Source organism: Amia ocellicauda, chromosome 14 (assembly GCF_036373705.1).
Source record: "Amia ocellicauda isolate fAmiCal2 chromosome 14, fAmiCal2.hap1, whole genome shotgun sequence".
NCBI classification, from domain to species: domain Eukaryota; kingdom Metazoa; phylum Chordata; class Actinopteri; order Amiiformes; family Amiidae; genus Amia; species Amia ocellicauda.
Genome location: NC_089863.1, coordinates 30,460,519 through 30,483,749, shown reverse-complemented (window position 1 = coordinate 30,483,749; position 23,231 = coordinate 30,460,519). Strand labels below are relative to the sequence as shown.

General features: G+C 39.4%; 1 pseudogene; it reads left to right on the top strand.

Annotated features, from left to right (window-relative positions):
* The first annotated feature begins 1,596 nt into the window (after positions 1-1,596).
* Positions 1,597-20,699, top strand: LOC136767376 (uncharacterized; annotated as a pseudogene).
* The last annotated feature ends 2,532 nt before the right edge of the window (positions 20,700-23,231 follow it).

Sequence of the window (23,231 nt, the reverse complement as noted above, 5' to 3'; positions counted from 1 at the left end):
AGAGAGGCCTCTCTGGCTTCGGGCTCAGATAACAGCACACGGCACGAGGTCCGTGTGGTTTGGAACAAAGGCAAAGGTTTGGCTTTGTCCAAGAACTTCCACTCAGTCGATGCACCTGGAAGTTGGGGTTTCGCGAAAGTAGAGTCTTTTCCAAACAGATTTTCCTCTGGTTTGAAGGCTCCAAGGTTGTGCACAAAATCTTCTTTGTAAGCAGGGTTTCCACCGTAGTTACTTGAAGACAAAGTCTTTGAGGAAAGCAGGGCCCTGTTTGTTCCAAGGGTCAAGTTTCTTAAGACTCAATAGTTATTTAAATGACTGACACTTTCGTATTCAGTCGACTTAGTCAATTGTCCAGCTGTAAAACTCCACTGATCAGGTGGGCACAGGCGGGCATGCGCAGTCTGTAAAGTTCTTTATTTAATAAAGTCCTTTAAAATAATTTTTCGTACGGCTCAATCTCCTTCTCCCAGTTTAACTCTTCTGTTGCCGGCAAAGACTTGGTTGGTTTCTGGTTCCGGTTCGGGCAACAGAGCTACAGGTTGAGCTGTGGCAGCGAGTTACTGGTTCAGGTGAGAGAGAGAGAGAGAGAGAGAGACCGTGCGCTGTTCTTTATAGTCTGTCAGATCAATAGGTGATTGGTTCTTGAGTTTTTGAGATTGGATTTTGGTTTCAGCCCCCAGTGTCCTATTGGAGGGGGGCTTGATTTATGACTGATGTCAATCCATGCCATCTTTTGGAAATGCCGGTTGGCCCAGGTTCGTAGCTCTGTGTCTGGATTTCGGCTCTCGTCCATTTCAAATAGTTTTTTATTACCTACAGGCCCCTTTCTCCAGACATCTCATAGCAGGATTCCAAACTATTTGGCCTATTCTCTGTGCCATCCTCCCCAAAACTGTCACTTTGATGTAAACCAGTTCCAAGCTGATGAGTTAAGGAAATCTGATAACTTTGGGGGGGAGAGGTCTTCTTTAGATCAGTGCTTCAGCTCAGAGCTAAAATGCTCTTATCAAAATACACCCAACATAATGCTACATCTGGTTATAGAGTCACGCTGGAAAGAGCAGAGTCACCTGTGCCCAGCTGTCTGTCTATGAGGAGTGATAACTCAATGAGTCCACCAATCAAGTTCAGTGCAGATTGATCCTCCTGTGACCGAAGGTGAGGTTTCAATTTTGTATTTCACTCCCTGGGTCCATGTGTGTTTTATCTGGGTGCTCTGGTTTCCTGAGATATCCCACAGACATTCTGAAGAGGCAGAGCAGCTGTTTTGCCCTTTTACCAGATTAGGTTTTGTTATATCATATTTACTGAATTAATGATATCTCTAGAGGAATATGGATATGTACAAAAAACACAGCTATTCACTTTTAACTTTGACCCACCATCTATAATAAACTGAAAATATCAGTTGGGGTGGTATTTCACATCAGTTAAATACATATGTGTCTATCTCAAAACTATTTGAAATAAATTATGTCCCTTTAAATTCTGGAATTAAATGGAGACATATGGAGTATAAATACAAGGACTAATGAGGGAATATGAAACATGTAGGAATTGTAACTGATGAAACTGGGAAGATGATTGAATGATAGAATGATTGGAAGCAGAGATCAGGGAGCCAAGACTAAAGAAGGTAAGGCTAGGGTGGCCTCTGGCGGCGGAACCGGGAATAGTCAGGCTGTAGATGTCACACAGGCCCTTTAAAGATATCTCCAAATGCACCAAATAAGAACAGATAGTATGAAAATAATCGATAATAAAATATTTAAGATATTCATTGAAACATATAAAACAGAAGAATGTGAAAAAAGTTATTTAATGGATTCTCAAAATTGAAACAAGATTGAACAATATATATATCTGTCTGCCATTTTTATTGCAACCTAAAAACTAGTGGTATTCAATTTATTGTTTCCACCAATTTAAATTCCACACTGCAGTTTGTTTTATCACCATCCAACATTGATACCTTACCATGACAATTTTAATTGACAAGTGTACCCTGCCACAGTTGAGACATGCATATGTGATGCTAATGTGATAATTTAATTTAATATATTTGATCTTTAAAATGTATATCTGAAAAGAAACTTAATTATGCAATGTAGTATCAAGATGTTATACTGTTATGAAGTACTGGACACTACCTACTTGCACCACTGTATATATAGGTGAAGTTATAGGTGTCACTACTTAGAATGAATCTTCAAATCTTAGAGTCTTAGAATGAATACATTTGACATAATCTATTGATGTATTAGTTTGTTTTTTCTCTCAATCCCCCCATTAAAACTGAATTTCCATAGATTGTCCAGCTATACAAAAGGTCTGCATGCTTGCATCATCTGCTTACAGAGACCCACTGGAGAGAGCAGAGTCACCTGTGTCCAGCTGTCTGTCTATGAGAAGTGAAAGACAGTATACACCAATCCAGTGCAGAGTGCTTCCTTTCTGACCCAAGGTAAGGTATTGTACATCTATACAAAAAACTTTGTGAAGATAGCCCAGCCATGTACAGAGGATATATCAAACCAATAGGCAAAGTTATAAGAAACCACTGGGGAAAACTTTGCTAGCAAGGTGATATTTGCAGTAAATTGCTAATTGTGAGATGCTAAATGCTAAAAGTGAGTGCAACACAGCACATCACAAACGTAATACCATCCCTACTGTGATGCATGGTTGTGGCAGTTTCACTTTTTATGTTCCAGGAGTGTTTTTGGTTTTGTATTCATTTTAACAAAGCCCTACAGACATTTTTGTTTCATAAGACCACAGAATCTTTTCCCATGTTGTTTTGCAAATTCCAAGTGGTATTTTACATGGGCATTTTTCAGAAATGCCAACACTTTGGGAAGGTGAGAAAGTAAGACTGTGATCCTTATTTCCCACACCCTCGAGCCACCCGTCATTTTACACACTGCAGGCTACACAGCCTGCACAGGAGGTTCAGCAGCAATTGTAGAGGCATGTCCCCCTCGGTAGAATTGGAAACCTGCAGGCATCCAGGTATCAGGGAATGCCTGTTAGCGATGAGCCCCCCCTCCCACTCCAGGTCACAATGACATGAGCTGGGATCACACCAGCAAACCACAGCTAATAGGGCTCAGTTTGTACTTAAGCCACTCGGGAGGCCTGAGTTGACATTTTGAACTCTGTGAAGTCTACTTATTAGAGGTTGGATTGAATTTTGTTAAATTCCAGTTCTGCTTGGCTTCAATCTAATCAATTCCAGTTCCTATTCTGCAAATCTGATGCATCTGTCAATTCCAATTATAGGATTGAATGGGGACTGAATTAGATTTGCACATTTACACAGATGTATTAGTAATCTGAAAAGTAGAAATCTCTGTTCACAGCTATGCCAGGCCTGGAGATGTGGCCTGTGATTTATGCACTGGGAGGAAGAGCAGGGCTGTGAAATCCTGTCTGACCTGCACTGCCTCCTACTGTGAGACTCACGTCCGGCAGCACTACACAGCGCCCTGCAGACACACAGACTGGAGGACACAACTGGAGACCTGGAGCACAGACTGTGCCAGCAGCACCGCCGAGCTCTGGAGGTGTTCTGTCAGACCGACCAGAGTTGGATCTGCAGCCGGTGTGCCGTGGAGAAACACAAGAGCCATGACACATACATAGATCAGGTAAAGAGCTATAGTCATTCATCTGCCATAAAATATCAGAACTCTGCAAAATATGTAGTGCTTCTCTCTGCTAGTTGTTCTGATTTCCCTTTCAGTTATTTTAGTTGAGAGTTTCTGTCTGAATCTCATGTCAACATTAACTAATTCTAAGTTGAATGAAACCACCTGACGATTCTTTCTACCTTTTTGCAAACCTGCTAATGTATTGCTGTATTGGTTGGTTTGTTCCATCATAAAATAAAAGTATATATTAGAAGTAGACTATAAAAGTCAGACTTATAAAGAGTGTGATTGGTTAAAATAAATAAATAATAAATAACTAACTCATTAAATAAATAAAGACAATACTATAAATTATGGCATTCACTGGTGCATTTTTTTTTTGTTAAACAGCGTATGTCCTTGTCTGCACTGTAACTCTTTCAATAAAGAAAAAAATAATTACAACATGGGTTAAACAGCTTCAAACCTCATAACTGCACAGGAAATCGAAGGGTTCATATGCATTATCAATGCTTTTCTTTAATATGTATACCATTGCATTTTAATATGAATAATCAATGCTTTTCTGAATACGTATAATCATTGCTTTTATTCTGTGTGTGGGATGAATTTTATTTGTGTGCAAGGAGCACACTGTCCTTTTGTTCATTGTCTTGTGAGCATTTGTTACTGCCAAGTTTAACTGAGAACCCACCGAATTCAGTGGGAACAAGATTTCCTGTCTCCAAACTCCTGTCCCAATAATTAGTTTCAAAAGAAATATTAACATATTAACATAGCATACAAGTGTCTTTCAAATATAAGTTAAATAGGCAACCTGCATTAAATAATGAGAAAACTGTATTGTTTTCCAAGGACTACTGAATATCTCCGAACTGAAAGTAGTATTAGCCTAACGATTCATGTGCACTTATCAGGGGCACGGCGCTGTGAAATCTTAAAGTGCTTTGAAGTTAACTTTAATAATGTGACTGGATTTGTCTCTGATAATGACAGTTACATGATCAAGGCATACAATTACATTTTTCGAGTTTAATTGCTAAAACAACTGTGGATGAACTATTTCCCTGGTGAAGAAAAACCCCTTCACAACAGTTCAGATCAAGAACACCCTCCAGAAGGTAGTCATATCTGTGTCAAAGTCAGTCAAGAGAAGACTTCACCAGAGTAAATACAGAGGCTTTACCACAGGATGTAAACCATTAGTAAGCCCCAAAAACAGGAAGACCATCTAAAGAACCTGTACAGTTCTGGAATAACATCCTATGGACAGATGAGACAACGATCAACTTAGATCAATTTATTCATACCAGAATGGTGGGAAGGGAAGTGTATGGAGAAGGGAAGAAACTGCTCATGATCTGAAGCATACCACCTCATCTGTGAAACATGTTATGGCATGGGCATGTATGGCTGCCAAGGGAACTGGTTACTAACTAAGGAATACTGCAAAAGCAACCTAAGACTATTTTAAGGTGAAGAAGTGGAAAGTCAATCACCTGACCTGAATCCAATTGAGGATGCATTTCATTTGCTGAAGGCAAAACTGAAGGCAATATGCCCCAAGAACAAGCAGGAACTAAAGACAGCTGCAGTACAGGCCTGGAGAGCATCACCAGAGAAGAAACCCAGCATCTGGTGATTTGCAACCAATTGAAACTCATAATTTAATTCATGATTATGTTAGTCTGTCCGATTACTTTTGAGCCCCTAAAATTGGGGGGACCACATATAAAAATGGGTGTAATTCCTATGCCGTTCACCCAATTTGGATGTAACTACCTTCAAATTAAGATAAAAGTCTACACTTAAAGCACATTTTGATTGTTTCCTTTCATATCCATTGTGGTGGCATATACACTCACCTAAAGGATTATTAGGAACACCTGTTCAATTTCTCATTAATGCAATTATCTAACCAACCAATCACATGGCAGTTGCTTCAATGCATTTAGGGGTGTGGTCCTGGTCAAGACAATCTCCTGAACTCCAAACTGAATGTCTGAATGGGAAAGAAAGGTGATTTAAGCAATTTTGAGCGTGGCATGGTTGTTGGTGCCAGACGGGCCGGTCTGAGTATTTCACAATCTGCTCAGTTACTGGGATTTTCACGCACAACCATTTCTAGGGTTTACAAAGAATGGTGTGAAAAGGGAAAAACATCCAGTATGCGGCAGTCCTGTGGGCGAAAATGCCTTGTTGATGCTAGAGGTCAGAGGAGAATGGGCCGACTGATTCAAGCTGATAGAAGAGCAACTTTGACTGAAATAACCATTTGTGAAGCCACAACACGTACTACCTTGAGGCAGATGGGCTACAACAGCAGAAGACCCCACCAGGTACCACTCATCTCCACTACAAATAGGAAAAAGAGGCTACAATTTGCACAAGCTCACCAAAATTGGACAGTTGAAGACTGGAAAAATGTTGCCTGGTCTGATGAGTCTCGATTTCTGTTGAGACATTCAGATGGTAGAGTCAGAATTTGGCGTAAACAGAATGAGAACATGGATCCATCATGCCTTGTTACCACTGTGCAGGCTGGTGGTGGTGGTGTAATGGTGTGGGGGATGTTTTCTTGGCACACTTTAGGCTCCTTAGTGCCAATTGGGCATCGTTTAAATGCCACGGCCTACCTGAGCATTGTTTCTGACCATGTCCATCCCTTTATGACCACCATGTACCCATCCTCTGATGGCTACTTCCAGCAGGATAATGCACCATGTCACAAAGGTCGAATCATTTCAAATTGGTTTCTTGAACATGACAATGAGTTCACTGTACTAAACTGGCCCCCACAGTCACCAGATCTCAACCCAATAGAGCATCTTTGGGATGTGGTGGAACGGGAGCTTCGTGCCCTGGATGTGCATCCCACAAATCTCCATCAACTGCAAGATGCTATCCTATCAATATGGCCGAACATTTCTAAAGAATGCTTTCAGCACCTTGTTGAATCAATGCCACGTAGAATTAAGGCAGTTCTGAAGGCGAAAGGGGGTCAAACACAGTATTAGTATGGTGTTCCTAATAATCCTTTAGGTGAGTGTATAGTCAAAATGACAATTGTGTCACTTTCCAAATATTTATGGACTTAACTGTATATAATTATTTTGCATTAAAGCTGAATAATTATTTCCCAGTTTAACACGAAAGGCTAAAAGATATTTGTCAGTTGTTAGTAATTCTGTAGGTGCTGAAATACGTGTTTCTTCTGATGGATGTGTTTTTACAGATAAATGTCAATCTCTGACAGAAGGTAGGTTAACCAGCTGACGATGCTTAAATTTTATAGGATACATTTTCTTTCATAAAACTGTAAGTCACTATGTGATTTTGTGAACAACCTTGCATTAGGATGTTATCTTTGTCATGTGCAGGGGGGGTCATTTTTTACTATATGTTACTATGATGTGTCTCCAATAATACAGTAAAACATTTGAATTATGTATTTAGTGATTCTAACAAATTATATTGAATAAGATGTTTTAGTAATAAAGAGTTTAATGTCCCTTTAAATAAATGTCCGCACCTGCTGCTGCTTAATCAACACGTCAATGTGCCTTAATAAAAACACTGAGATGATAAAAGGAATCTGGAGATTATTAATCTAAGTGGTTTAATTAAGCAGACTACATGGCCACCTTGCGTGGGGAAGAATGAAGTTCAGCCATCAAAAGCACGTTGCTTAAAACACAGGGCCCCAATTATAACACCCACACCCTGAACCAGTGTTACTGCTTTCTCTGTCCAGGCGGTGAGGAAAGCTGTGACTAAACTGACAGATCATTCTGAGGATTTGCACACAGAAAGATCCAATAAGTCACCCAGGAAAAGACAAGTCAAGACAAACCAGTCTAAAAGTAGGAACATGTATTCTACTGTATCAGTGCAAAAGCTTTTGACAAACTGCCCTATACACAAAAATAAAGGGAATTAAAGTCAGTCTGAAACATTATGGGTCCCATCAAAAGAGTGACCCGACAAACTAATCAGACTGTCACTGCATGTAAATGTTACATTATACCATTTACTGCTGTGTCTTAAATATACTTTTGGTAAATTACATTTTATCCTTAAACTTCTGAAATATGAATACATCATCTATTCAACCTTTCCCAATAACAGGCTATTTTAATAAAACAATGTCAAGGTACTGTATGAGTTTGAGATTTCTTTTTCTTTTTCAGACAACACCTTGAGAAGAGTCCAAGAGAAACATAAATTAATCCTGAAGAAGCGGTTTCAATGTGTCTTTGAAGGCATAGCTGAGGCAGGGGAGCGCACCCTCCTCAATAATATTTACACTGAGCTCTACATCACAGAGGGTGACAGTGGAGGAATCAATAAAGAACATGAGGTGAGGCAGATTGAGATGACAACCAAAAGGAAACCCTTACAAGAGACAGCAATCAAATGCAATGACATTTTTAAACCCTTACCTGGCCAGGAAAACACTATTAGAACTGTGCTGACAAAGGGGATTGCTGGCATTGGAAAAACTGTTTCTGTGCAAAAGTTCATTCTGGACTGGGCAACTGGAGAAGCTAATCAGGATATTCATTTCATATTCTTTCTTCCTTTCCGTGGCCTAAATTTGATGAAGGAAGAAATATACAGTCTGCTGGACCTTCTTTACCACTACCACCCTGAACTAAAAGAGGTTGGAAATATTGAGTCAGGAGATTACAAAGTTTTGATCATCCTTGATGGCCTGGATGAAAGCCGGCTTCCATTACATTTTCATGAAAATCAGATCTGGCATGATGTGACACAATCATTGACTGTGGATGTGTTGCTGACAAACTTCATCTGGGGGAATCTGCTTCCCTCTGTCCTGCTCTGGATAACCTCTCGGCCAGCAGCGGCCAATCAGATCCCTGCTGAGTGCGTCCACCAGGTTACAGAGGTACGAGGGTTTAATGATGATCAGAAAGAGGAATATTTTAAGAAGAGTGATTTCCTCAGTTCTGGAAGCCATTCAAAAAGAAAGCTCTCATCTGAACAGTGGTCAGCACTGGCGTTTCTGCTGCTGACATCAGAAGACTCGTTAGATGAGTTTGACTTGGGGAAGTACAGCAGAACAGAAGAAGGTTGTCTGAAGCTGCTGCCAGTCATCATGAATTCTAGAAAGCTCTGTAAGTATCTGTATAAACATGACATAGCCTTACAGATGGTTTTTACTCAGATTAATTATTCTGTCCTGTTGCAATGAAGTTGTAGTTCAGTGTGATTCAAACTTTATACTTGAAAGGGTTTATTTCAGTGGCAAAGCACACATTTTTTACAAGTTTAATTTGGTGCCCTGTACTATAACTTTAAAGTTCATATGTTCAGAGTGGGATTCCCAAATGCCTGTATAGAACAGTTTACTGTTCCAAAAAATAAAGTGAATACAGTTCCTACAAATAATCACAAGACAGTGGTGCACGTCAATTCACAAGCAATATCATAAATTAAATGGAAAGTTTTAAATGTTTTATAATAAAGATGGGGACAGCAATGTTGCAGGTTCAGTCCTCCAGATCAGCTTCCAACAGTACATTATAATTTGATATGCTATGCAAACATTCTCAGTTGGTTAAACCAGAAGAAATACATGTTTCAGCATCCACAAATTGGACAGATAGTCTTTCATTTTCAATATTTTTACAGATATTTTACATATGGTAGGTGTTTGTCCATTTCTGATTTACAATCAGTATCAAATCCTTGAATCAATTCTAATTCGAGGTTTTCCAGGGACAAACACTGTTGTGGGTCGAATATTAGAAGGAAGATATTTTGTCCCCCTATGTTGTTGTTGTTATTATTGTTGTGATGCCTAATTAATCCCAGCTTCAATATTAATGTTCTAATCGTTACGTACATTTGTTTACCTGGATTTCCTGTATGGACAGATGTCATTTAATTAAAACACGGGTTACAGACCCTTGTCAAGAACATCAAAATATTCTATCAATAGGAAACACCACAAATGTCATCTCACCTGATGAGAATCTGTGGTTAATGTTTCACTGTCAAACAGCAAGGTACTGAAAACATACTGTTTAATAATTTATTTTTTACTGAAAGCTTTTTGTTCAATCTCACCTGCAAATATTCATGTAATGGGAAGAAGCCAAGGGAAGAGGACCCAGGCACGGATTGAAATTGTAACCAAGAGATGTGCGGAGGTCTAGAGCTGGTAAACGTAAAGTAGGCAATCCAAGGGTCGAGGTCAATAGACAGGCTTCAGGTTGAAGATAATGTGAACAGGTAAAGGGTAATCCGAAGAACGCAGTCAAAAAGGTAAATAGCTAAGATCAGGAACATGTGAGGCAAAAACACTGGGAAAGGCTTAGAATTGTAACACTGGTGTTTGACAAGATTTTGCTTTGAATGCGAGCTGGAGAGGTGTTTAAATAAGGGGGCTGAAGATTGTGGAGTGGTAATCGGGTGTGACTAATTACTCTAAGTGATTAAATTGATAATTCAATAATCAGGATAGCTAAGAGTAAAGAGAGGAGTCTGTCAGAAATGAGGCAACGGGGACCTCTGGCGGCGAACTTGGGTTAGCCTGTGAGTGTGACAATTGAGCTCCTCATCCAGTGTAAGTGTGTAAGTGTGTCATTTCCTGAATGACAATGTTTTTGGTGTCAAAAGAAGAGGATTGAAGAGGGCATTCATGACTCCTAATGCATGAAAACAGTCTTCTTCAGGCATATAGTAAGACCACAATCTCTGCAATCTCTGAGGTTGAGAATTTGAAGATGAGACTATGTAACCATTCATCAGTGTGACTGACAAGTACAACATCTGCGAAGAAAAGTTCCTGAAGTGTAGTTTTACGGAGTTTTGATTTGGTACAAGTTTCCATTTGAGAATATGTGCAAATAAAACCTTCTTCTGCTGGTTTGAATCCTTGGTTTAGTTTCCTGCAATTATTTCAGAGAATATCATGTCAATAGTAGACCAGTCTGCCCAAAACCTGCACTGGAACTCCAGATAATATGTTTTGCAGTATTGTAAGTTGGCAAAGTAAGCGAAGAGTTTTCCTCCAATACAAAGAAGAGATGGCATTGTAGATATTGCAGTTGCCATGGTCTCCTTTGATCTTTTACAGGGGGATTATGTTCAGATCATGAAGGTCTTAAGAAACGCATCTTTCTTGCCAGTATAATATTAACAGCTGGAGCTTCAGGACATCTTTGTTACATTTGATCAATTCTGCAGGGATTCCTTCTCCTGCAGACACTTTACCACAGGGGAGTTTGTCATTCTGTTAACTAAACTCCTCAGTCAAGACAAGTCAAGGTAAAACTAGGATGTCCTCCATCAAACTTAAGGCTGAGTTAAACACTTAATTTTCGATAAAGAATTATGTGTAATGGTCAATCTTGCAATCCATTTGCTTGGCTTGATCATTGTTTATTTATTCAGGGTGGGATCTGTGGTAAGCAGTACCTTTCACAGTAGGACAAATGTTTATACCACTACATCCCTCTGATGTCACCCATACTGTATCTTCACAATTCTGGATAGACAAACACTCATTTCCCCACAAGGAGTCTAAACATTGCCTTGCCATTTGTTGGAGGGTGGCTATGGCATTATTTTTTAGTCAAGGAAGTCTTTTCACTTTGCATGGACCACAGCTGTGAGCATTTCTGTGTTAGTTTCATATTAATCTTGAGCTTTTCTGTTTTCTCCTGAAAGCAATAGGAGTTGCAGTTGGCAGTTGGAAGAGGTTCTGTCAAGAACAATGTTCTTTAGATTTTTTTCACAAATTCTTTTTTTTTTTTTCTGGGTTTCATATATACAGTACTTTTACTGGATGCACCACATGGGAGGCCTGTAGATCAAAATACAGTTAGCGATAGAGACAGAGGAGAAAGCAGGGGCAAAGTCAGATAAAGGTGGAGTCAGATTTAAATTAAACTGTTATTTATAGGTCTAAGTTTACATGAGCAGACTAACTGATCTATTAGTCTCAAGCTATCAAACTCATTATGTTGTTTTAGAAGATGTGTTGCAAAGTTGATTAGGTATCATAAGTACCTGTAATCAAATCTACTTGTTCTCACTCTCCACAGGCTGGGCAGCTGTAATCTCTCAGAGGGGTCGTGTGAAGCTCTGGCTTCAGCTCTCAGTGCAGACCACTGCCAGCTGAGAGAGCTGGAGCTGAGGGACAATGACCTGGGGGACTCAGGAGTGAAGCTGCTCTCTGCTGGACTGAAGGATCCCAACTGTAAACTACAGAGACTGGGGTGAGGAATGTAGAGTATAATATATTCACAATAGGGCTGTAAAATAATTAATTTTTTAAATCACATTAATCTCTATTTTTTTACTAATTAATCCTGATTAATCACATATTTAATCACACATTAACATGACAATTGTGTAATTCCAGCAAAATTAAATAATATTAAATTATTCCACACAAATGTTGTTTTAATAAGAATTCCAGCAATGCCATCAAAAATGGTCACAAAATTGTTTCCATATTCTCAAGAGGTTTCTACTGCTTCATTATAAATATTCTGTCCCCCTCATGCATGGCTCTGCATGAGTAGACAGATAGCTAAACACTGAGGATGAGGACTCTAAGGATTGAATGAAGACCCAGGTGCTGAAGTAAGGTTTAGGCAGTTTACTTGCATGTCCTGAGTAACATGTATATTATCACAGCACTTAATCCTACTATTTGTGAACTGAAATGACAACATATACAAACAATCTTCTCAATTAGATTCCATAAGTAAGTATACAATGTAAATACATGTAAAGACATTACCTTTAAAATGTATGATTTTTTAATTATATAATTGCATCACAATTATTAACTAAACTCAACAGCCATGCTACCATGTAACAATGAGGTCAGCTGTTTATCTACACTGTAACAAATACAGAAAAGGGTCCGCACAACCCTTAGAGACATCCCAAGAGCTAGAAATGCCCAACAGGTTCCAACTGCTGAACACCGAGTTGGACAGTGACAGCCCAGAGGGTGATGGGAGGGCAGTTGAGAACCAGAGCACCATGGTGCCCACTCCCCCCCAGAAGAGGGAGGTAGTTATAGTAGGAGACTCAATCCTTAGAGGTGTAGATCACACAGTATGTTCTAGTGATAAGGAAACCAGCATGGTATCTTGCCTGACTGGTGCTCATGTTGCAGATCTCCCTAAACTAGTAGACGGACTACTGGCCAAAGCCAGGGGGAATCCATTGGTCATGGTCCAAGCTGCAAGACAAATTTAAAGAGTTAGGAACAAAACTAAAGAGCAGAACCTCCACGGTAGTTTTCTCTGAAATACTTCCGGTACCACGTGCATGGCCAGGGAGACAGGCTGAGATGAGAAAGTTTAACACGAGGGTTTTAGGTTTATGGAGCATTGGTCTTTCTTCTGGGATAGATGGGACCTGTACAAACCGGACATCTAAACAGAAGAGGGGCTAATGCATTGGGAGAGTGTATGTGCAGAGTAATTGAGAATCTTATAAACTAGGGACCAGGGGGGCAGGGAGCTCTGACAATGGGAGATGTTCCACTAAGGAAAGAAAACCAAGGGAAACTGCTAGTAGGAAAGTCCTGAAGTGTTTGTACCTCAATGCCAGGAGGGACAAGATGTTAGACCTAGAAGCAACAGTGCTGGCATGTGACTATGATGTTGTAGGAGTGATGGAAACATGGCTTACAGAAAATGATGGGGATGAATACAAGTTGAAAGGATACACACAATTTACGAGAGACAGGCAAAATTGAAGAGGGGGTGGGGTAGCATTATATGTCAGAAATGACATTGAGGCAGAAGAATTCAAATGAGATCCTAGTAATGAAACAGAATCTTTGTAGGTTCAACTTTTGAATAAAATATCTGGAGGATTAGTGGTAGGAGTGTGTTACAGACCACCCAACTCAGATATTCAGAAAGATGTTGCATTGTACAGTATAATCAGGACTGCATGTAGCAAGGATGTGGCTATTATAATGTGGGATTTCAATTCCCCAAACATAGACTGGGTAAGCCCAGTCAGGACTACAGAAGCAGAAATAGAAATGGTTGAGATGGTAAATGACTGCTTTCTAACTCAATTTGTCAGAGAACCAACCAGGGAGAGTGCATGCATCGACAGAGTCAGAGGGACACTAGTTAGAGAACCAATGGCAAACTGTGTTCACAATATGGTTAGCTTTGAGGCATACTTTAAAAAAACAAGGAGCAAGTCTAAAACAATGGTCTACAATTTTAGAAAAGGAAACCTTGAAGGTATGAGGCAGCACTTAGAAGAGGTAGACTGGAGCACACTGGATACAGATTCAGTTGATGGATGGTTATATTTTAAGAATATACTACTTAAGGCTCAGGAGAAATTTGTACCAAAATTTAGCAAAGTGAGGACCAACATTGTCCTAAATGGTTTAATAGAGGTATGCAAAAAAATATCAAGAGAAAGAAAATGTTGTATAGCGCATACAAAAGGGATAGAGATTAAACAAAATACAAAGAATATGTTGAGCTGCAAAAAGATCTTAAGAAAGGGATCAGGAAAGCAAAGAGGGGAAATAGAAAGAAACATAGCTCTTGGAGCTAAAACTAATGCAAAGAGCTTTTTTCAATACTATAACAGCAAGAGGTCAATAAAGGAGGAAAGTAAAACAGATAAAGGGCAAAAATTGAAGTATCTTGGAAAATGAACAAGATGTGGCAAATGTTCTGAATGAGTATTTCACAGAGGTTTTTACAAAAGAAAAAAAGAGATGACATGCCACAGGTTAACAACCAGTCCAGTCAAAACCTTAGAGAGATCAGGATAAATGAGGAGGAGGTACTAAAGGGACTAGCAGAATTAAAAACAAACTAATCACCTTGGCCAGATAGGATCTCTCCATAAGTACTTAAGGAAATGAGGGAAATCATTTATAGGCCGCTAACTCAAATATTCCAAAAGACACTTAGAATAGGGGATGTGCCAACTGACTGGAAGACAGCTAATGTCATACCAATCCACAAGAAAGGGAACAAAACTCAGCCAGGAAATTACAGGCCAATCAGTCTCACCTGCATCACCTGTAAAATGTTGGAAAAATGATTAGATAGAAAATAGAGGAGCATCTTAATAAAAACCATATTCTTGGAGATAGTCAACATGGGTTTAGATGAGGCAGATCATGTCTTACTAATTTAGTGGAGTTTTTTTAACATGCAACTGCAGCTGTAGATCATGTGAACGCATATGATATGATATACTTAGATTTCAAAAAGCTTTTGATAAGGTTCCACACCAAAGACTGATCTTCAAATTGAAAGCTGCAGGCATTCAGGGTAATGTAAGTAGATGGATTATGAACTGGTTGATGTATAGGAAACAGAGGGTATCGATTAGAGGAGTTGCTTCTAACTGGACTGAGGTTGTTAGTGGAGTTCCACAGGGATCAGTACTAGGGCCTGTGCTTTTTTTAATCTATATTAATGATCTGGACCCTGGGATAGTTAACAAACGTGTCAAATTTACATGATACTAAAATAGGTGGCTCAGCAGATACAATCTCGGCAGCACAGGCTATTCAGAGGGACTTAGATAATATTCAGTTGTGGGCCGACACATTGCAGATGAAATTCAATGTGGACAAGTGCAAGGTAATACATGCAGGTAACAAGAATGTCCACTATAATTACACTATGGGATGAATAGAACTAGATGAAATCTATGTGGACTCCTCACTTTCTCCATCCAAACAATGTGGGGAAGCAATAAAAAAGGCAAACAGGATGTTAGGGTATATTGTCAAAAGTGTAGAATTTAAAACAAGGTCAGTAATGTTCAGACTGTACAATGCACTAGTTAGACCTCATCTGGATACTGTGTACAGTTCTGTGCTCCACACTTCAAGAAAGATATCGCTGCTCTAGAGGCAGTTCAGAGGAGAGCAACCAGACTTATTCCAGGTCTGAAGGGAAAGTCATACTTAGAGACTGAGGGACCTGAACCTTTTCATCCTGGAACAGAGGAGACTACGTGGGGACTTGATTCAAGTCTTCAAAATCATGAAAGGCATCAACCACATCAAACCAGTTGTCACAATCTGTAACAAACTCACAAAAGTGATGTGGTAGAAGCTGAAAATTTGGGAACATTTGAAGTCAGACTGGATGGGATCCTTGTCCTTATTAATGGACACCAAAAGAGCACGATGGGTTGAATGGCCTCCTCTCGTTTGTAAACTTTCTTATGTTTCTTCTTATGTTTCTTATTAAATAACTTACAAACAAAGTTTCTTCAGAGTTTAACAGATGGAATAAGATTGTGAGAGACAGAATACATTCTGTATGACTTTTCTGTGTAAAAAAGCAGAATACACTTTGAGCTTGCAATGTGACTAAAGGGAACCAATCAGACAATTCTAATAACTCAAGGCAGGAATACTGAGAAAGCAAACTACAAGCAATTGCTACAGCTTACCACAAGGTGGTGCTAACCATCAAATTGATCTCCTTTCATGATAATAAATGTACTGAAAAATGTCCCCTGTAAATGTATTTAGATCATCAGATTAATTTAAGTAAACTGAAAAAGTCAATACAGTTAAAAATACTTTTAAAGGCATAGGTTCAATACAGGAACTAAAACCAAAGTACTGCAGGTCACCTATTTCTTCTCACTGAGCCAGTTCCTCAGACAAACTAGTTACATTTCCATTTTCAGAAGATAATGCTGCTCTCTTCTATATTATTATCACTGACACTGTACACCACCTTGACTAGCACTTTTAGGTGATAGCTAAGGTGATTAGTTTTAAGTGACAGCTCAGCCTTCATGTGCTTCTATGATACTGAAAGTAACCTTTACTGAGATCATATACATTTGTTTTTGTCCATTTAACCATCTCAAAGTGTTTTAAAACAGAAACAGCCATTCATTAATTCACCTTTCTTCTCCATCACGATTGCATCTGTGGTTCATGGGTGCACAGAATTCTCAAAATAGCGAAATGCAATTAAACATATTAACGCATTATTAATTTTAAATTCATTCTGAAACTCAAAGAACTATCTGAGGAATTGTATTCGGCAGCACAGGTGTGATGATTGGGATTGTATTCATTGCAAATGAACACGTCAAATAATTTAACCACATCTAATTAACATTTGAAAGATTATGTTTTATAATTTTTTTGACTTGTTGCATGTTTCCACTGCCAAATATATTTTTGTGTGTGTAGGCGTTTGACCTGAATCGCTGCAGTTGCCAGTCACAGGTAAGGTTAAAAGAAAAGTGCAGCACCCACATTTGGAAAACTACCACTGATGGCCTTGTTCATTTAATTAATAGTACCTTAGCCAGAAGTGTCATCACTATATTTTGATTTGTCCATTTTGAAACATGACCATAATAACGGCCATTTCGGCATTGTAGATTTGATTCCAGATGTGGGGAAATTGGATCCCCATCCAATTTGACAGAGCTCGAACAAGAAGCAGTTTTGCTTTATAATGAGAAGGGAAAAAGATTTATTAATTTATATTTACACTATATGATTATTTAATTATTTTATTGCATTAATTAATTACAATTATGCTGTTTATCTGAACTACTTCAGGTCTGTCTGCAAATTAATTTGAGTCTACATAACCTCTGTGTAGTTTTGTTTTCTTTAATGTAAGAGTAGAGAATGGCCAGCAGGATAGAAATCTAAGTTGTTCTCTTACATAGGCAACACAAATTAGATTTTATGCCATTTCTCCATTCACTGTATTACAGTTTCGTGACTCACAGATTCTCTGTAGATTCTCAGCCTTCCTCTCCTCTCCCTAGCCATTTTATAAGCGTAATTGACTGCACCTGTGTTTGGCAACAGATGAGTTGCACGAGGTGTTCTTGGGGAGGTGACTTTCTTCAGACCTCTAGAGGGCTTGATACTGGTACTGGTGGCCTTATAGGGGACTAAGGCTTTGGACAGGTGTAGGCTGACATACCTCCCTTGTGTCTTAAATTCACACACTTCACCACAGTAGCTAGACTATTGAACATACAGATAGGTGACAAATTAAAGTAAATACCTGACTGGAGGAACATAACAAATGCAGATGCCTCCAAACAGGTGTAATGCATGATACAATTAAGCAATTCACATCCTATCAGGCTCTGTGGCATGTATAAAAATGCTGAGCAGGTCCAGTTGACCTCGATTTTGGATCAAGAAAGCAAGAGGAAATGATCTAAAGTGACTTTGAAAGAGGGGTCATTATTGGGGTACAAATGGCAGGAGTGTTTCAATAGGAACAGTGACTGAAGTTACATCTGCATTTAGATCTTTGGGAAAGACATCAGTCGATAGGGTTGGAAATTGTTTTAGAAAGCGCACATTTGATGACCGTGATGCCCGTGCATTACTGCGATATGTAAGGAAATTGTATAGAAAACAGAAGAGCAACTCTTTCCCTGGTGACTGAGAATGTCAATGCAGGATGTGATCAGACTGTGTCAGCAAGAACAGTCTGTCGAGAATGACACAGAGAGGGATATTATTGTAGGGCTGCAGTGCATAAACCCCTCATTACAAAGACAAATGCACATTAGACAGTTCAGTGGTGCAAAAACCATGTAGGCACTGGTCTACATAGATGTGGAAAAAGTTATATGGTCAGATGAGTCATCCTTCACCACAGGAAAGGATCTAAGTGACTTTGAAAGAAAGGTCATTATGAGGGTACAAATGGCAGGAGCTGCCCAGCTGGCTCGTGTTCTGGACAAGTGGGCGAGTGCATGTGTGGTGACACCAAGAGAACGCTACAGGCCTGACTGCTTGACCACTACAGTGAGGCGGTCCGGAGGCTCTGTTATGCTGTGGGGGCATTTTCCTGGCATGGTTTGGGTCCACTTGTCACTTGAAGGGTCACTGCAAATCATTACATAGTTATTCTGAGTGATCACCTTTATCATATTGTGAAACAAAATTATGTGAGATTGTGTCTCCTTCTGCAGGCTGTCGGGCTGTCAAATCAGAGAGGAAGGCTGTGCAGCTCTGGCCTCAACTCTGCGTTCAAACCCCTCAACTCTGAGAGAGCTGGATCTGAGCTACAATCACCCAGGGGACTCAGGAGTGGCAAAGCTCTCCGCTGTACTGGAGGATCCCAACTGTAAACTAGAGAAACTGCTGTAAGTGGAGAGTGTGTATTTCTGTGAATAATTGATCAATTCAACATGAAGAGGCTGGTTTCTCAACTATGCTCCTATACACTGTTCTAAAGTAGAGTCCCTCTACTGTCACTTGTAATACTCACACCTATTGTCTGTCACAGGACTGTCTTTACTAATATAATTTGCTGCTCTCTTAACATACAGACTAGAAGTGTGAATCCCATAGCAGGCCACGTTGTGGTTTGTTCTTGCTTAACTGATCGTATTGATAAAAAGAAACAATGCAGAAATGTGTGAATCAGTTTGTAGTGCTGTCCGGTATTTCAATATTTCTTATTGTCTTCCTACAAGGACCTACCAATGAATAGAAACAAAGTTATCCTGTAAGTATGTTCTATGTAGGCCTACTGTTATGTATTTAACAGATACAAATGAAAGAAAAGAGACAAAAACTGTGTGCAGTGATGTCATCGCAGTCTTTGATTCACTGTAATGTCATGACATAAACTTTGGTTAAGTAACTCAGAGGAATTTAACTCCTCCTTTGGCACCACAATTTGGCACCAACCCCCAGCTCAGTCATTTTCCAAGTTTGTGTACAACAGAACCTGTGACTCCTTCTATAAGCACACAGTGTTTTTTCCCTTCACATAGTTATTTTTTCCTTTCCTGTCTTTTCCTGAGCTTTCTCAGAGATTATGGCATTAAGATGATGCACCGAGATTCTTCAAATGGAAGCCAAAACATGTTCCTGCACTTTGTTTAATTTGTCCATTTAACGAAAAGATCAGGACTTATTGGCAGCGTGTTGAGACATCGATGGTCTCATCCCCCTGAGACGGCATTACTTATTTCATCCACAATGTGCTGTTTCATTACCCAGAGAATACACTCTAGCAGTTTGTTTTGCACTGTTTTTGCAGTCCCCTTAACACAGTTGCAGTCTTTAGGTGTTGCTTTAAATAACTGTCCAACATTGACACCAATTCCACTAAACCTACAAGCACTCCTGGGTTTTGTGAGTCTTCACTCTCACCATGAACGAAGACTGTGCTAAAGTCTTTATTTAACAAAATATGCCTGTTGTTGTCTAGCTCTTCATTGTGCTTTCAAATTCAGTATCTATAGCCCTCATCCAGTTGGGTAGCTATGTTAACTTTGCCCAATATCATTAGCTTTACCACATTGTGCATATGTGTTTTACCGTATTCATGCTTTTTGGTCTTCCCTCATTAACATACAAATCAATTTATAACTTTTTTGAAATGCATTTTTCTGGATTTTTTTGTTGTTATTCTGTCTCTCACTGTTAAGATACACCTACCATTAAAATTATAGACTGATCATTTCTTTGTCAGTGGGCAAACGTACAAAATCAGCAGGGGATCAAATACTTTTTTATAGCACACAGATACCTGTCTCTGTCTGAGGGGAACAGAAAGGTCACATGGAGAAGGAGTGGGCAGCCATCCCCTGATCACCCAGAGAGATTTAACTGCTGGGAGCACGTGCTGTGCAGAGAGGCTCTCACTGGCCGCTGCTAGTGAGTGGAATGGGAAAGGGGCTGCTATAGGAGTTGCATATAAAGGAATTGGAAGGAAAGGACTGGGTGATGACTGTCTCCTTGGACACAATGACAAATCCTGGAGTTTGGAATCTGTGGATTCTGGTTGCATAGCCTGGTACAATAACAATCGGATTGATATACCTGCCCCCCTTCCCCGCAAAGTAGGGCTATATCTGGACTGGCCAGCTGGCAATCTGGCATTTTATAACATCTCCTCTGACACCCTGACCCTCCTGCACATATTCCACAGCACATTCACTGAACCCCTCTATGCAGGATTCAGGGTTATGTTCTCTGACTCCAGTGTGTCCCTGTGCCAGAGTACAATGTCTGCCGGCACCTGTGTATAACTGTAGTATCAGTATTGTATAACCATAATCGGCATTGCATCACCATTGCCGATCACACTTCCGCACACACACAGGAGACGTTCAGTTTTGACCTGGTATTGAAAATGTAGGCTTATTTTTGAAATTTTGAAGCTATTGGCATTTGAAGTTTACCAGGAAGCACCTGTAAGGAAACTTTTCTTGGTACAGAATGTAGCTGAGATGATCTTAGAAAGGAACCCTGTGCCAGCATCGATCTGGATGATATGGAAGATGTTCAGAGGAAAGATTGTCTTGTTGATGATAGTGTCACCGATGGTGCAGCAACTCTGTTTCTAATTGTATATTATTACTTGCACTTTGTTTATTCACTTATTTACACATGATTTTGTTATAATAAACTAATTTATTGTATTGATTTACGGGTTTATTCCTTTATTGGTTTCACCTGTGTTAATTATTTTGCTTTCACTGAGTACGTTCACATTCCCACATGGACTAACCCACAAACCTCCACCTGTGCTCCTGATCTAAGGACCGGGTATAAAGGGCTGGTTGCTCTAGTCAGAGATAGGAAGAAGTGGGGTTGAGACAGAGTTGGTGTGTGAGACCAACAGAGGTTGAGGTAAAGCAGAGAGATTAGTGACCGGTCTCCCACCCGGGTCCAGTGAAAGGGAATATGGATAGGCACACTGGCTATTGTGCCCCTGATTGCGCACTGGAGAGAACCTGGGGATGGCGCTGAAGTAAGCAGATGGTCGGTTGGCAATAAGCAGCCCTGCACTCACTGACAGGATTAAGGGGCTGAGGCTGGGGGAGAGGGCAGTGTGCGGCAGCGAAGAACCCCATGGATTATAGGATTTCATACCAGAGGACGGCGGAATTTCCTGGTGGACGAGGAAGCCTTGGCGAGCAGTAGCCTGAGTAGATGTGTCTTCTGGGGTTACATATTCCATTCCTGGTCCTAATTTAGGTATATAGAGATTAAACGACGAGAGGTCACACTGGTTGTGTTGATATTGCCTTTATTACATTTTTATTTACATTGTGCTTTGATGGGATATCAGAAAATAAGTTGATCCTGTTGTTGTGTCCTGGAATCCTGATCTGTGCCATTGCGGGGATGATATGGATTTGAATTTATTTCCCCCCAGACTTATCGGGCATTCACAGAAGGGTCATAGATTATTCTTAATCTGGGTTCTGAAGCCTATTTTTCCTTTTCTACACTTTTCCCCCCCTTCTAACTGCTTATTACTCTCTTTCCCTGTTCCACCTTCTTCATCATTTAACCTTCTCCCAGTTTCTTCCTCCATTAAACAAAATGCTTGCCGGGAATTAAACAAACCAGTTACACATGACATTACGCATGCTTACATGTATATGTGATGTATTTATAGTGTCCTAATTGCTTCTATATATATATATATATATATATATATATACATCACCTTTTATACAAACAGGAAGTGGGACTGCATGCCAAACATTACTCAATTATTACACTATGAAACACAATTTTTGTTCCTGGATAGTAAGTGTTATTTCCTAATTGCTTATACCTCAAAAGAATAGAAAATGGCTATTATTCCCCACAAACTTTGCTTTTGTGATATTTTGAAATGTAACTATTTCCAATGAGAAAACGGGCGAATTTGTGTCTTTTGGTTCACATAAAGTCAGAAAAAAACAATACATGAATCCAAATTAACATGTATGTATACTAAATTAATACAAAAATGACTACAAAAGATTTAGAAGCGAGTAGTTTTTCGATATTTATGATTATACTATATTTATTGTGAGGCGTTTGAATTTTACAGATTTGTACCCATTTTTTATTATTATTATTTGTATTTCTTGGCAGACGCCCTTATCTAAGGCAACTTACAACATAAGTGCAATGCAAAGTGCAAAGTACAAGGCATCAAACATTACAAATTAAAATTTACATTAAACATAGCAATTCAAAATAATACATTTTACACCTTCCAACTTACATGGGTAAGTACAGTAAGTGAGGTCATACATCCTGGAAAGTAAAAGCTAAGTGCTGTCAAGATGTAGGGTCACAGTCAAGTCATTTTAAAACACACTCAATATTATTTTCAGTTTCTTATCAGCAAATATTTGTTATGAAACACTACTTCACAAGCTTGTTTGATATTACGACATTATCTTGTCAGCACTCACATTGAAGCTGTTTTGCAGTGTTCAGCTCAAACAGACGGTTGCTGGAGGTCATGTGATTAATATCTCACTATATGACTGGCTCACATACGGAGGTTGGTCAGCATTGTGGCATTGGGGACAGTGAAACTCTTGAGAAAAGTGAACTTTGGGATAAACAGTGTACATTGGTAACTTTTGTAGAACTTGTTTGTGGTTTTGAAATAAAATAGAATGTGTTGAATAGAACAATATGTATTATTATTATTTACTTGATTTTAAATAAATATGCATATCATACATTTGGCTACTTAATTGAAATGCAACGGACACTTCATAAAGTTTGAGCATTTGATGTAGGCAGGGGCTCTCAACACTGGTCCT